The sequence below is a fragment of the Macaca nemestrina genome, chromosome 16 (genome assembly GCF_043159975.1).
Source record: "Macaca nemestrina isolate mMacNem1 chromosome 16, mMacNem.hap1, whole genome shotgun sequence".
Taxonomy (NCBI): domain Eukaryota; kingdom Metazoa; phylum Chordata; class Mammalia; order Primates; family Cercopithecidae; genus Macaca; species Macaca nemestrina.
In genome coordinates this window covers 38279311-38292656 of record NC_092140.1, presented here as the reverse complement: position 1 = coordinate 38292656, position 13346 = coordinate 38279311, and the positions used below count along the sequence as shown (strand labels likewise).

General features: G+C 39.5%; 1 protein-coding gene across 6 annotated transcripts in view; it reads right to left on the bottom strand.

The window, feature by feature from the left end:
- LOC105481744 (TBC1 domain family member 4) overlaps positions 1–13346 on the bottom strand; it is a 207971-nt gene that overhangs the window by 83378 nt on the left and 111247 nt on the right. Inside the window, exon 1 of one of the 6 annotated variants that reach the window (XM_071081213.1) lies at positions 4440–4751. The exons of the other annotated variants lie outside the window; for them this stretch is intronic. The gene's annotated coding sequence lies outside the window, so the exon portion shown is untranslated. Of the gene's footprint in view, positions 1–4439; positions 4752–13346 lie in introns of those variants that run through there. 6 annotated transcript variants of the gene reach the window in all.

Here is a 13346-nt window from a genome sequence, read left to right as displayed (position 1 = left end):
ATAGAAGGGAGTGGTGTCCGGGCTACGTTAAGGGGATGTGAAAACCAAGGTTTTTATTATGTAGAAGCCTCCAGGTAGCAGGCTTCACAAAGAATAGATTGTAAATGTTTCTTATCAGACTTTAAAAGGTGGCAGACTCTTAGTTAATTCTCTCCTGGGCCAGGAAAAAGACCTGGAAAGGGAAGGAAAAATCTATGATTTTCCCCATAAGAGAGCTTTGCAGGACCATTTCAAAACATGTCAAATAAATATATTTTGGGGTAAAATATAGGGCCTTTTCAGAGCCCTTCTTTTAGGGCCTGTTATCTGTCATGTTGGTATCTTAGTGCTACAGAGTCGCTTTGTCAGTCTTAAGAGCCGTTTTAATGTTAAATGCTGGTCGGCTGTGCTTGAATATCAAAGGAAGGAGAATATGAGGAGCAATGTCCAACCCCCACTTCCCTTCATGGTCTGAACTAGTTTTTCAAGTTAACTTACGAGTGACCTTGAACAAGAGGAGGGGTCCATTCAACTGGTTGGGGTGTACAGGGACTTGGAATTTTATTTTTGGTTTACAGTTAACAAGAGAGAACACTAATCAGCTCTCACCTTGTTTACTACAATAACCTTTCAGCTAGTTTCCCCTGCCAGCTTCAGTTTACTTTCAAAACCAAAATGATCCTTTTTAACACAAGTCATGTTACTTTAGGGGGTCAAAATTTGCCACCCCAAAATATGCCACTTTGGCATGCTGATTATTTTTGAGTTAAAGATACTTGAAAAACTGCAAGTGTGAGAAAGGTATTCTCATCTTCTTTTTTCTTCCTAAAATCAGGAGGTAAAACTCCCCCTCACTATAAAGGAGAAAGGAAGACATACTTATCACTAGACACAGCAAACTGCAGTTGAGAGAAACCTAACACAAAAATCTTAATTCACCCTTTATCTTCCTAGTTACTTTTCCACAATTAACTGCCCTTGCCAAAACCTCTTTGTGTTGTCGCATTTTCACAAGTTACTACACTTTATCCAACCCAGACCCTTTATCTTCTTTGAGTCTTCATTTTTCTTGTGAAGGCTCCTATGTACATGTAAAAATTACAAAATAAAATTAGTATGCTTTTCTCCTGTTAACCTGTCTCCTGTCAGTTTCAGTCAGAGATCCTAAGGGAGTATAGGAGAAATCTTACCTCGCCTGTATTGCTCATATGCAAACCCTTCAATAGCTCTCCTTTTCATTAAGAGTAAAATTTTAGACAAGGCCGGGCACAGAGGCTTACACCTGTAATCCCAACACTTTGGGAGGCTGAGGCAGGTGGATCACCAGAGGTCAGGAGTTCGAGACCAGACTGGCCAACATGGTGAAACCCTATCACTACTAAAAATACAAAAAAAATTAGCCAGGCATGGTGGTGGGTGCCTGTAATCCCAGCTACTCGGGAGGCTGAGGCAGGGGAATCACTTGAACCCGGGAGGGGGAGGTTGCAATGAGCTGAGGTCACATCATTGCACTCCCACCTGGGAAACAGGAGCAAGACTCTGTCTCCAAAAAAAAAAAAAATGTAAAAGACAACCAGCTCACAGTGTGCTTCAGGGCCCTGGCCATCCACATATGATATCCATCTAGATTAAATCTGCACGGTGGCCAAAGGTCATCCACATGACCTTTAGGTAGACAACTTGGATTTTCATCTTTCCATCCTCACCTCATTTCTCTGATTTTTATCTCCTACTAAATTCCCTTCTTACTCACTCAGCTCCAGCCACAATGGCCTCCTGGCTATTTCTCCAACATGCAAGGCACATTCCTCCCACAAGGTCTCTGAGTTCAGCGATGTTAACAGTTTATTGCCACATCCACTTAATATTTTCGGACCACAGATGACCACAGGTGACTAAAACTGTGGATAAGGAGGGGCCGATGTAATTATTTGGGATATACTGCTAGAGCATTCATAGTTTTAAAATCACAAGAATTTCAGCTTGCTAGACCAAGTATTTCCTATGAAAGGATAGAGTCCACATGCTATAGCTTCAGTGACTCACCCGAACACTTGCCATGTCTCAGGGACAAAGTCAGGTATCTGTGTTAACATGTGACTAGCAACCTTAACCCTCTGTCATTTTCTTACTGCCTTAGTATGTGATTTACCTTACTCAACAAGGGTCGAAGATGCGGAGAGTGAGCTAGCTGACACTCAACCCTGCAAACCTGCAAAAGTAAAATGATTCTAGTGGGCAAAGCCCTAGGAGAATGATCTCTTCTTTCTCTCTATTTTTCATCTGATTACTAAATATTTTTAATCGGGTTTTTAACCCAAGTATAGCTAAATCTTTTTGTCTGATTTCCACTAAATACTTTTCATCTAATTTTTAACCCAAGTATGCCTCCAAAAATGTCTCCACAGAGTACAGAATCAGAAATATTGCCTGTAGCACTGATTTTACTGCAGATATTTTATCTTGTTACAAAATGATTTACATACAACCTCAGAGTTCCATTCTACAATTGAGATTGCACATAAAGTCAATTCAACCTTAATTGTGTCAAGTCTTTTGAATTTCTCTAACGCCATATCAAGAGTTCTTACATGAAAAACTGATTTGTGGCTGAATTTCTAGTCTCCCAGGATCCTTCCCTGTGACTACAGGTAAAAACTCAACACCTAAATGTAATTCTATAAGTGACCTAATTTATATAAGCGAAGTTCATCATCTTGAATTCTGAACTGGGTCTGTAATTTAATCTTTAATAATTTAAGATGCTAATATTATAACACAAAACTGGTTCTAGTTACCTTTACTACCTTTTCTCAGGTTATGACTAACCACAACTTGCAATGACATGGGTTACAGAGACTCTGCAAAACTGAGCTAACAACAGCTCTGTTTTTTCGCTTATCCTCATGTGAAACACGCAGTATAAAATATAGCATTATACAGCCCCTGGCTACTAGCTCAGGCCACACCAGAAGGGTCACACTGCTCATATAAGCCCAGTAAAATATCCATGGTGGGGAAATGAGCGATCAGAGAATCATGAAAATCTTGTATTGAAGCATTTACTTAAGGGATTCATCAGAAACAACGCAAGAGACATAAATTTCTATCCAGTACTTGTACATGTATACAATATTTTGGAATCACAGGATTCTCCTGTAGTATACATAGTGTTAACTGACATATATTTATACATACATTTACAAATATTGTTGAATGAATTCGAATCCTTCTTATATGTGTAGCATCTTTTCAATATCTTTTTCTCCTGTACCATCATACCGTAAGCTCTTCAGTGAAAGACTGAGTTGGGCTGATTTTGTTGCTTACTAGAATTCCTCCCTGTGGCCACTAGGAAAATGATCTGGGCTCAGAAGAACTTGAATGAATGCTGTCAGCAAACAGAGGCATATATATAGAAGTAAAAAACTACCTAAAACTCTGATATAAATGCTTCAGGACTGAGACAAATTTAGTAAATTCCTGTTGATGACTCAAGAGATCTGCCACACCCAAAATTAGAAAGCAGTGGCTTCTCACTCTGCTCATTGAATTCACCCAAACTGGGAAGTGACAGTATGTTTCCAGAACAACTCCAAATGTTACAGAGCACCTCAAGCTACACACCCCAGCTACATATTCTAGCTACAAATAATTCCGCTGCTCGGAATCTGCCTACAACCCCCAGAGTCTAATGACGATTTACACACACCAATTCAAGGCCAGCTTTTTACTCAGTGGCAGCATTTAATCTTTAACACAAAACAAGGATACTCAGAAAGGCTCAACCAAACTAGGGACTGACAGGTTTATATTCTATCCCCAATATTTTGCTCAGGACCTCTGGGACTAGTTGTTGCACCATCTGCCAGATAGCTTCCTCAAGAGCAAAGTGAATGGAGGAACTTGATAGATGGTCAATAAGGTCTCATCGGCATTCACATTCTGTGTGTTAACTTTTGGATTAATGCCAATATAAAAGCAAGATAACGTACAATCAAGATAGAGAAAAATCACCTTTATGATTAAACCTGAAGTAGTGTGTGAGTTGTTAATATGATTCATTTCCATTAACACACAGGGATCAATTCAACAAAAATAAGGGTTTCATAGTATTTAGAAAAAGCACAGTGCCACCTCTAGCTAGTATTTTGTTGTGACACCTTCACTGACCTCACTAAAACAATTCAGACTCAAGTACCAAGACTCAAGACATTAAAGCAATTCCTCACTCTAGACAAAAAAAAATTGCCTCTAGATTCCTTGATGTCATGCTGTTCTTTCTCATTAGTTATCATAGTTATTTAACATACTTCAAGAAACCCATTAACATTTTATAAACTACATTTTGCCTGACTTCAGAATAAAATGAATTCCACAACTAACCCACATTGATGTTCAAAGGCCTGAACGAACGCGGGAGAAAATCTGGAAAGTGAAAAAGTACTAAAGAAAGATACCTTTGATCAGGAAGCCAGCTGGAAATTGGAGGTGGTCACGAAGAGCAATGATTTTGCCAAACTGGTGTCGTCCTCAGTATTAGCTCTCTCGGTTGCACTGAAGAAGTTCTCTCTTTCTAAATAAGCCGGCGATATTTTTACTGTATTTATTAAAGTCCATGTTATCACTATGCAGCCAATTATAAAACTTCCCAGGAGTAACCGTTATTGCTTCAAAAGTTAAGTATTTCCTGACTGCAATCAGGAAATACACAGATTGTTTGGGACTAAAGAGCAAAGCTTTAGCTTTCTTTAAAAAGAAACATTTTAGTTTTGATGACTGTAGTCTTTCTTATACTGTTTAAATAATCACAAGTGTCCCACGCTTACTAATTATGGAGATAGATTAATCTACAGTACAATGTCTTTTTTCCTCACATGGTTCACTGATAACAGATGAACTTCAATAAATGTTTAAAAACAGATATGACGGATATCAGTGTGAGAATAAGCTTCCTAAAACATATTTAAACAAAAAAGAACTGGATCAATTTGTTTACAATTGATATAAGCTTCACTGCTTGATATTATTCATCTTTTATAATAACTACAGTAGGTAGAGCAAGATTTAGAGAAGTGTAAAAAAAAAATGCTGAGGAAAAACATTAGGGAATAAGTAAACTGAGAAACTGCCTAATGAGGAAGAACAGCAATTTAAACTAGTTTCACTCAAACAGAGACAGTATGGAAAAGAAATATATTTGCTTTGGAAGTAATGCATGGCTTTAGGGGAAGGGTAGATTTCCTTTGTAATTAATTCTGCTTGTTTAAGAAACCATTAAGATTAGTTTACAGACTATCCACGCAACATGAGGATAATGTTCAAAGCATAATGGTATGAAGTAAAATTCAGCATCTTGAGAAATGATTGATTTGGTCATTTGATGCTATAATTTTTAAATGAGCTTTTTAAAATTTCGTCTTCATACAATGGAAAATGCTGGGAAGATATATAGATGCCAAGTATCAGTTCATTTATATTCAAGGAAATACTAATTATCCCTATACATTTTTCCAGCCCCAGTAGCCTTAGAAGCACACCCAGTTCGTGCTATGGTTTTTAGGGTGAAGCTGTTTGACAATCTCATTTGAACTTTTATCCTAAAATACTTCAGAGATTCTTTGTATTTAGTTAAAAATCTAAATTACTACTTTAAAGCAAATTTTCCACAGTAAAATAGGAGTCTAAAACTGAGTCTAGATTCAAAACAGAATAGAGTAATACACTGATTTTAAAATGCTAGAACTGTAAAACTGTAAAACTAAGGGTCCCCTGAAGGAATCACCAGTCCCCATTGTCTTATTTTACAGATGTGGCAATAAACTGTTAACACCAAAAATCAAACCACTGAAGAAGAAAAGAATGAGATTACAAGAGACTAGACTATTTGGGGCCAAAGAAAGCAAGAGTATCTCTGTGACTTAAACCAGAGTCATACAAGTAGCTTTGTTTTTGACCCTCGGGCTATGAGCCAAGACAGTTTCCTCTCAGACCAGACTTTAGTTGTTAGATATTCTTGGCTACTTTGCTCCAAACCCATTTGTGGTTCAGCTCTTTTCTAACTGCTGCCTTTTTGATGGCCTCTAAGTTAGGCCAAATTATCAGAGAGACATTTCTTAAACCTTTCCACTAAGTTCTCTCCTCTCATGCCGTCTCACTGTTTGTCCAGTTGAATTCCTTCTGTAAAAGATAGACTTGTGCCTTCTTATCCTAAGACTGTTACAAATGTGTAAAAGTGATCAGATAGAAAACATAAAAGAGCAACTCACAGGAAAAAATCTGGGGAATCGTGATTTGATAAAGAGAATGAGGCCAGGCATAGTAATAGGCTCACACCTGTAATCCTAGCACTTTGGGAGGCTAAGGCGAGGCGGGTGGATCACCTGAGGTCAAGAGTTCAGGACCAGCCCAGCCAACATAGCAAAACCCCATCTCTACTAAAAATACAAAAAGTAGCCAGGCGTGGTGGTACGCACCTGTAATCCCAGCTACTCCTGAGGCTGAGGCAGGACAATCGCTTGAGCCTGGGAGGCAGAGGTTGCAGTGAGCAGAGATCGTACCACTGCACTCCAGCCTGAGCAACAGAGTGAGACACTGTCTCAAAAAAAAAAAAAAGAGAAAAAAAAAGACAGAGAGAATAAAATCTCCCCAGAAGTGGCTAAGTGCTGGTGTAACAAGACAGAAGATGATATGCTTGGGAAGAAGTCAGATGACAAAGGAGCAGGCAAGAACCATCACTTTCCAATTTCCTTTCAAAACCAAAGTCAGCTGGGGCGTGGTGGCTCACACCTATAATTCCAGTACTTTGTGGAGGCAGAGGCAGGAGAACTGCTTGAAACCAGGAGTTCAAGACCGGCCTGGGAAACATAGGGAGACCCTGTCTCTACAAAAAATTTAAACCAGGAAGGAGTTGTGGCACATGCCTGTAGCCCCAGCTACTTAGGAAGCTGAGGTGGGAGGATTACTTGAGCTTGGGAGGTCGAGGCTACAGTGAACAGTGATTATATCACACCACTGCATTATAGCCTGGGTGACAGAGTGAGACCCTGTCTTTCACTACACACACACACACACACACACACAAAATCAAAATTATTATTTTTAAAAGGAAGCAGTCCATAGCTTCACATATTAGAAAAGTACACATCATGCAGTTAGAGGGTTTCCACTTAAAGCCTGGGTCCAGTATCTATGTTGATCTACAGAAAAGATACAATACCCCCTAGGTCTCAGGTTTTTCATATGCAAAATGGAACTCACAAGGCTTATCTGATGGGCAACCTAAGAATAATGAATTAAATGTGAAAACACACCTGACACAGTGCTGCGACAATGAAAGCATTTAATAACATTTAAATCAAAATATAATTCCAATGTGTGCTACATAAGAGGACAAAATAAGTGACAGGCTATGGCTAAATCAAATTCCCTGTGTTCATGAAATTTAAATTGGGGTGGGGAGACAGGGAAGAAAAAAAATAATAAACAAGAGAAGTAAAATATAAGGGATTTTAGTGAACATTTCCAAGGAGAAAAACAATACAGGGAAGGGGGAAATTTGGAAAGATATAAAATTTTGAGGAAAATAGTTGCAATTTTAGAGAAAGGACTCTGTAAGATATGAGTAGACATCTGAAGTGAGCAAGGTCATGAGCAATACAAATATCAGAGGGAGGAATGTTCTGGGCAGACAGAACATCAAGTACTAAGATCCTGAAGCACAAATTTTCCTGGTGTGTTCAGGGAACTGTGAGGAACCACCATGGCTGGATGGGGGTGAGTGAGCATGTGATTATGGGAGAGGCAGTTGTGGGAGATGTGGGAGATCTAAATCCTGCAGGGCCTTGAAAGGACTTTGGCTTCTACTCTTGGTGAGACAGAAACCCCTGTTTTCTAGTGCAGTGCTCAGTGTGGAAATGACATGATCTAAGTTGCTTTCAAAGGAACCCTTTGGCTACTGTGCGGAAAATGGACAAATGTAATGGGCAGGTGTCCACTGCACTCATCCAGGGTGAGTCATTGGTGGTTCACACAGAAGCGACAGCAAGGGAAGTGGTTAGGCAGCAGCCAGCTTCTGGATATAACTTTAAAGGTACAGACAGGATGATATGTTAATGAATCCAATGTGAGATCTAGGAGAAGGAGAGGAGGCAAGGATGACATCACGGTTTAGGGCCACAGGAATTAGAAAAAAATGGATCGACAGTAGGACAGACTGAAGGTGGGTGATGGCTTAAGGGATCAGGAGCTTCGTTTTGGACACATTAGTTTTGAGAAGCTTATAGACATTCAAGGTGAGATGTCAGTAGGCAGTTAATTATATGTGTCTGGAACTCAGGGGACAGATCAGGGCTGAGACAGAAAATTGGAAGTTATTAGCATCTAGATGGTATTTAAAGCCATGAGATTAGATGGGTTTATCAAGAGAGTGAGTATAGAAGACAGAGAGAGAGACAGAGACAGAGACACAGAGAGCTAGGCAGAGAGAGAGAGGTGGGTATCTCCAGGACCTAGCGTTAAGGTCACAGTGCTTATAGTTTAAAAGATGGAGAGGCTGGGCGTGGTGACTCATGCCTGTAATCTCAGCACTTTGGGAGGCTGAGGTGGGCAGATCATGAGGTCAGCAGTTCGAGACCAGCCTGACCAACATGGTGAAACCCCATCTAAAAATATAAAAAAATTAGCCAGGCATGGTGGCGTGCGCCTGTAATCCAGTTACTCAGGAGGCTGAGGCAGAAGAATCGCTTGAACCTGGGAGGTGGAGGCTGCAGTGAGCTGAGATTGTGCCACTGCACTCCAGCCTGGGCAACAGAGCAAGACTCTGTCTCAAAAAAAAAAAAAGAAAAGAAAAAGAAAGATGGAGAAATATGAATGAAAGAAAATACAGCAAGAGCCAGGTGTAAAACCAGGAGAGAATGGCATCCTGAAGCCAAGTAAGAAAGGTTTCCAAAAGAAGAGAATAATCAACATGAGCTCATAGGTGACTCTGGCAAGAAAATTTGTGGGAGCTAAGGACAAAAGTCTTAATGGAGTGGATTCAAAAGTGGGTTCTCTCTTGAAAGAAATGGAAGAAATGACAGCTTCCAATAGAGAATACCTAACACTGAAGGGGAAATCAATGATCTCAAGAAAGAGGGCAGAATTACTGGAGCAATGTCCTTAAGTAGACAAGAGGGGACAGAATCTAGGCCCAAGGAAGAGGTTGAACTGAACTGGCAGTCTGAAAGGGAAAGGCAGAATAGAAAGGCACAGGTGCAGGCAGATGGGTGATGGGAGTTTACAGAACTTCTTCTCTGCTTTAATTTTCTCTGTAAAATAGCAAGCTTGCTCATTAGCTAAGATGAGGATGGGGAAGAAGATCTAACAGAATATTGAGCATCGACATAAAATTTAATTCTAGGCTGTTTATTGACCAAGTTGTGAGGTGAAGGCATCCTTAGGACCCTCGAGCTACTCTTTCTGTGTTCTCTGGATTGCTAAATGTGAACCCTACATGGCATCAAGTATTTTAGGTAAAACTCAGGAATCAGCCACTAATTAGAAGAGAGGTTTGCCCATGTGAAATGAACTCATGTAGGTAAAACTGTCTTCTCTGCCATTAGGATGAGACTGGGAGCTATCCTATAAAAGTAATATTTACATAAGGAATAAATTTTGAAAAAAGTTTGCATGTGTTTACGCAAAACTACTCTATTCTGTACATTCCCAAAATAAGAATATCATACTATGATTTTAAAATATTTGTGTCGCTTATGAAAAATAACCCTGTATTTCTTTTCTGAGATATGGATATTTCTATGGACATGATCTCTAAAACGGTGAAATAAGAAACAAAGTCATCAAAACAAGAAAGTAAAGCATCTCATAAACATGTAATCAAGAAAGTTAATATTCCATTTTCTGGGGCTATTTAAGAGACACACCTGAAACATTGTTCTTTATTTTTGAGATCCATGTTTTTGAATACAGCAGATCCCTCTACCCAACTGCACAGCATTTCCAGTGTGAGATCAGCCTACTATCTATTTATTCAACAAGATGCTCTCTATTTATCAAATCAGTCCTATTATTTAAGGCTCACTTTTTTTTTTTTTTGAGACTGAGTCTCGCTCTGTCACCCAGGCTCAAGTGCAGTGTCATGATCTCGGCTCACTGCAGGCCTCCACCTCCCAGGTTCAAGTGATTCTCCTGCCTCAGCCTCCCGAGTAGCTGGAATTACAGGCGCCCGCCATGATACCCGGCTAATTTTTGTATTTTTAGTAGAAACAGAGTTTCACCATGTTGGCCAGGCTGGTCTCAAACTCCTGACCTCAAGTGATCCGCCTGCCTCAGCCTCCCAAAGTGCTGGGATAACAGGCCTGAGCCTCCCAGCCTGGCCCTAAGTTTCATTTTTGTAAAAGCATAGTTCAATACTACTTGTACTTGCTGCAAGAAACACTAGAGGGAGCTTTCCCACAAAGACTAGTTTAAACCAAAAAAAAAATTTTTTTAAAGGTTCTCACAATACTGAGAAAAAAAAATGTTCCCATTGTTTATAAAATATTACTACTACTGCTCTCATCTTAGGCCCATAAAAAGTAAATCAACTAGAACTTTAGTTGATTAGACAAGTTTGGCAATAAAATAAGTTAATAAAATAAAGTTAGACTGAAAAAATTTGAATACAGCAAAATCAGGACTTTCGACGACATTTAATTTGCTAGATAGTTTAAAGCAGGACACAATAAATATAGTAAGAAACATACATCTTGGTCCTTCATCATGAAATAGGAAGTATAATGTCATCTAAACAAAATCCTAAAACTGAATATTTAATAGGTAGTTTTAACTTATGAAATGTCTGAGTTCATGAGAAGAGAAGGTTTTAAGCAAGGCTTAATTGTGTAATGAAATGGGCCTTGGAAAAGGAGGCAAAGGAGTGACGGCTCAGCCCAGAGGGATCTGAACATGACAAACTCTAGCTAAGATCAGTAGATAAAGCTGTAATATTATCAGGAAACAAAAAATGCCACACATTTCTCAGAAACCTATTTTTGTCCTGTCCTTCCATATTACTTCAGATATTTATACCATCATAACAGACTATTCACCTTGCAGATGAAAATAATATGACATTCTTGGGCTTTTATTCGAAGACTTCAGGTCCTTATAAACATTGTCATTAACTGCTAAAGGAGCGTATACCTCCCTTCTTCAAAGAAGAAAAATCCTAACCGCAGGCCACCCCGGGATAACAATGGAAACACACATTCACCTCTCTCCAAAATCAGGCTGGAAAGAAAGGCAACAGCAAGCAACCAGACGCTAATCTCCGACCCGGACTTGCACTTTTTGTGGGTGAAGGAAAAGCACCAGTCTCCCCATATAGTAATAATTCATATTGGAGTTCTAAATGCACAACCTCCAACCCTCAGGGTAGAGATCAACTCCTCCAAACAACACGGGTCATCATGGAGTGTGCCTGCTGTGGCTGCTCCTGGGGAATGAAAAATTATCCTATGACATCTTGCAGCAAGATTGCCTTTCTGGCCTTGGTTCCTTCTTCCTGTCTGGGACTCTAGTGAACATCATCTGCAAAACGTTCTGATCACAAAAGGCATTCTCAGAGCTGACACTGGCTGTAGAAATGTATGCTTCTTTGTTCATTGAATATCAAATGCTCCCTTCCCTCCCCTTCTCTTGCGTGGGCTGGCAAAACGATACCAAGAGAAAGTGTATGATGGTTTACGTGACCCAAACAACGCAACTTTCTTTTCATCTTTGATTGCAGAAAAGAATAAAAAGCTTGAGACTTTCAGCATCCGGGAGAAAGAATACGCTTCATCTATGCACCTCGCATATATCTGACTAGAAATTAGATTAATAAATAAAATACTTACACAAGCAATACACCTCTATTTTTGAAGCCTCTGAAATGTCACCATATTGTTTGAATGCCACCTGGAAGCAGGCGCTGTGTCATGACTAGCTTTTGCCCAGCCCATGCCAGGCCCTGCCCACTCTCCGAATGTATGCCCTGTCGACAGAGATGTCCTCTCTCCCTCAACAGAACTCAATCCCATGACACCAGGACCTTTCAATTAATTTATCTTCCATCATTTGTTAATATTTCAAGTACATTCTGGAAACTCAGTATCCTAAAGCCCTTTCAAAAGAATTTTTACTTCTCAAATTTTATGTATGTCAAACATACATAAAATTTTAACTCCTTAAATGTCAAATTTTAACTCCTTAGAGAAGCTCTCACCTTAGAATTTTAAGTAGAATTTGTGACACTAAGTATTTTTCAGGGCGTAATAGCCTTAATTCTTTAATATCCAAAACACCTCCCTAGGTCTACATTAAAAAGATTAATGATTACAGCAATGCTTCCATTATAATCAATGAGACTGAAGATCAAAGAAAATAAGGAAATCTGTTCAGTGGTTCCCAATAATTAGCCTGTATAATGTGACAATGGGGCCTGAAATCATTTTCATCAAAATTCCCAAACAAAGGATTTATCTGAGCTGCAGTCTTGCCAAATTTCACAACTTCAAAGTCAGAAACCAAATTCAAAGCAAACTCGCAGCCCTCATTTTTTTTTCACACATGGACTGCTTTCAAGAAAGACTAAGATGATCCCAACTGTAAATCATTTATAAATGATGTATCAGTTATAATAGACACTGTTTTGTCAAAATAGCACCCACTTCATTTAGAACAAATGGTTTCAGTGGATGCTGCCAGTCCTTGCACCCTCCCCCAGGTCCAATCTTCCCATCCACCTGCCTCCAAAGTAACCACAATAAACTGCAGGTATTTCAAGCTGGTCCAGTGACAGGTAAACGGGTGAAACTGGCATGTGACCCAGGCCAGGTCAATGTGAGTTGTTCCCTAATATTTTTCCAACAGAAGACAAGACACAGCTGTTTCCCATCTGAAGTCTCAAGTATTAAGGAAATTAGTCTGGTACCATTCTCTTTCACTGCAGAGAGCCAGTCTGCAGTAACAAAATAAAACCAAGAGGAAAATGAAATTAGATCCAAATTGTGGAGAGAAAGAGTCCAGGTGGGGTCCAGTCCCTGGCTGTGAACATCCTTGGAGGTGTGGTGAATAGCTCTTGGGTCTCCTCCAATTCTGGGGGCCACTTCAGGGTCCTTTCACACGGTGATAGTTTTCACCCTTGCCTCTAAGAGTTCTAACCAGTACACGAGTCTAGGAGAATATATATTAACAAAGTAGTTAAAGAATCAGTTAAAGTTATACATAACCTGTTGAACCCAATCGTTGGGATTGGGTTCATCTGCAATGACTGAAACCCAAAATAGCAATTGATTACACAAAACAGAAGTTTGTTTTCCTGTCACATGAAACATGAAAGCGTA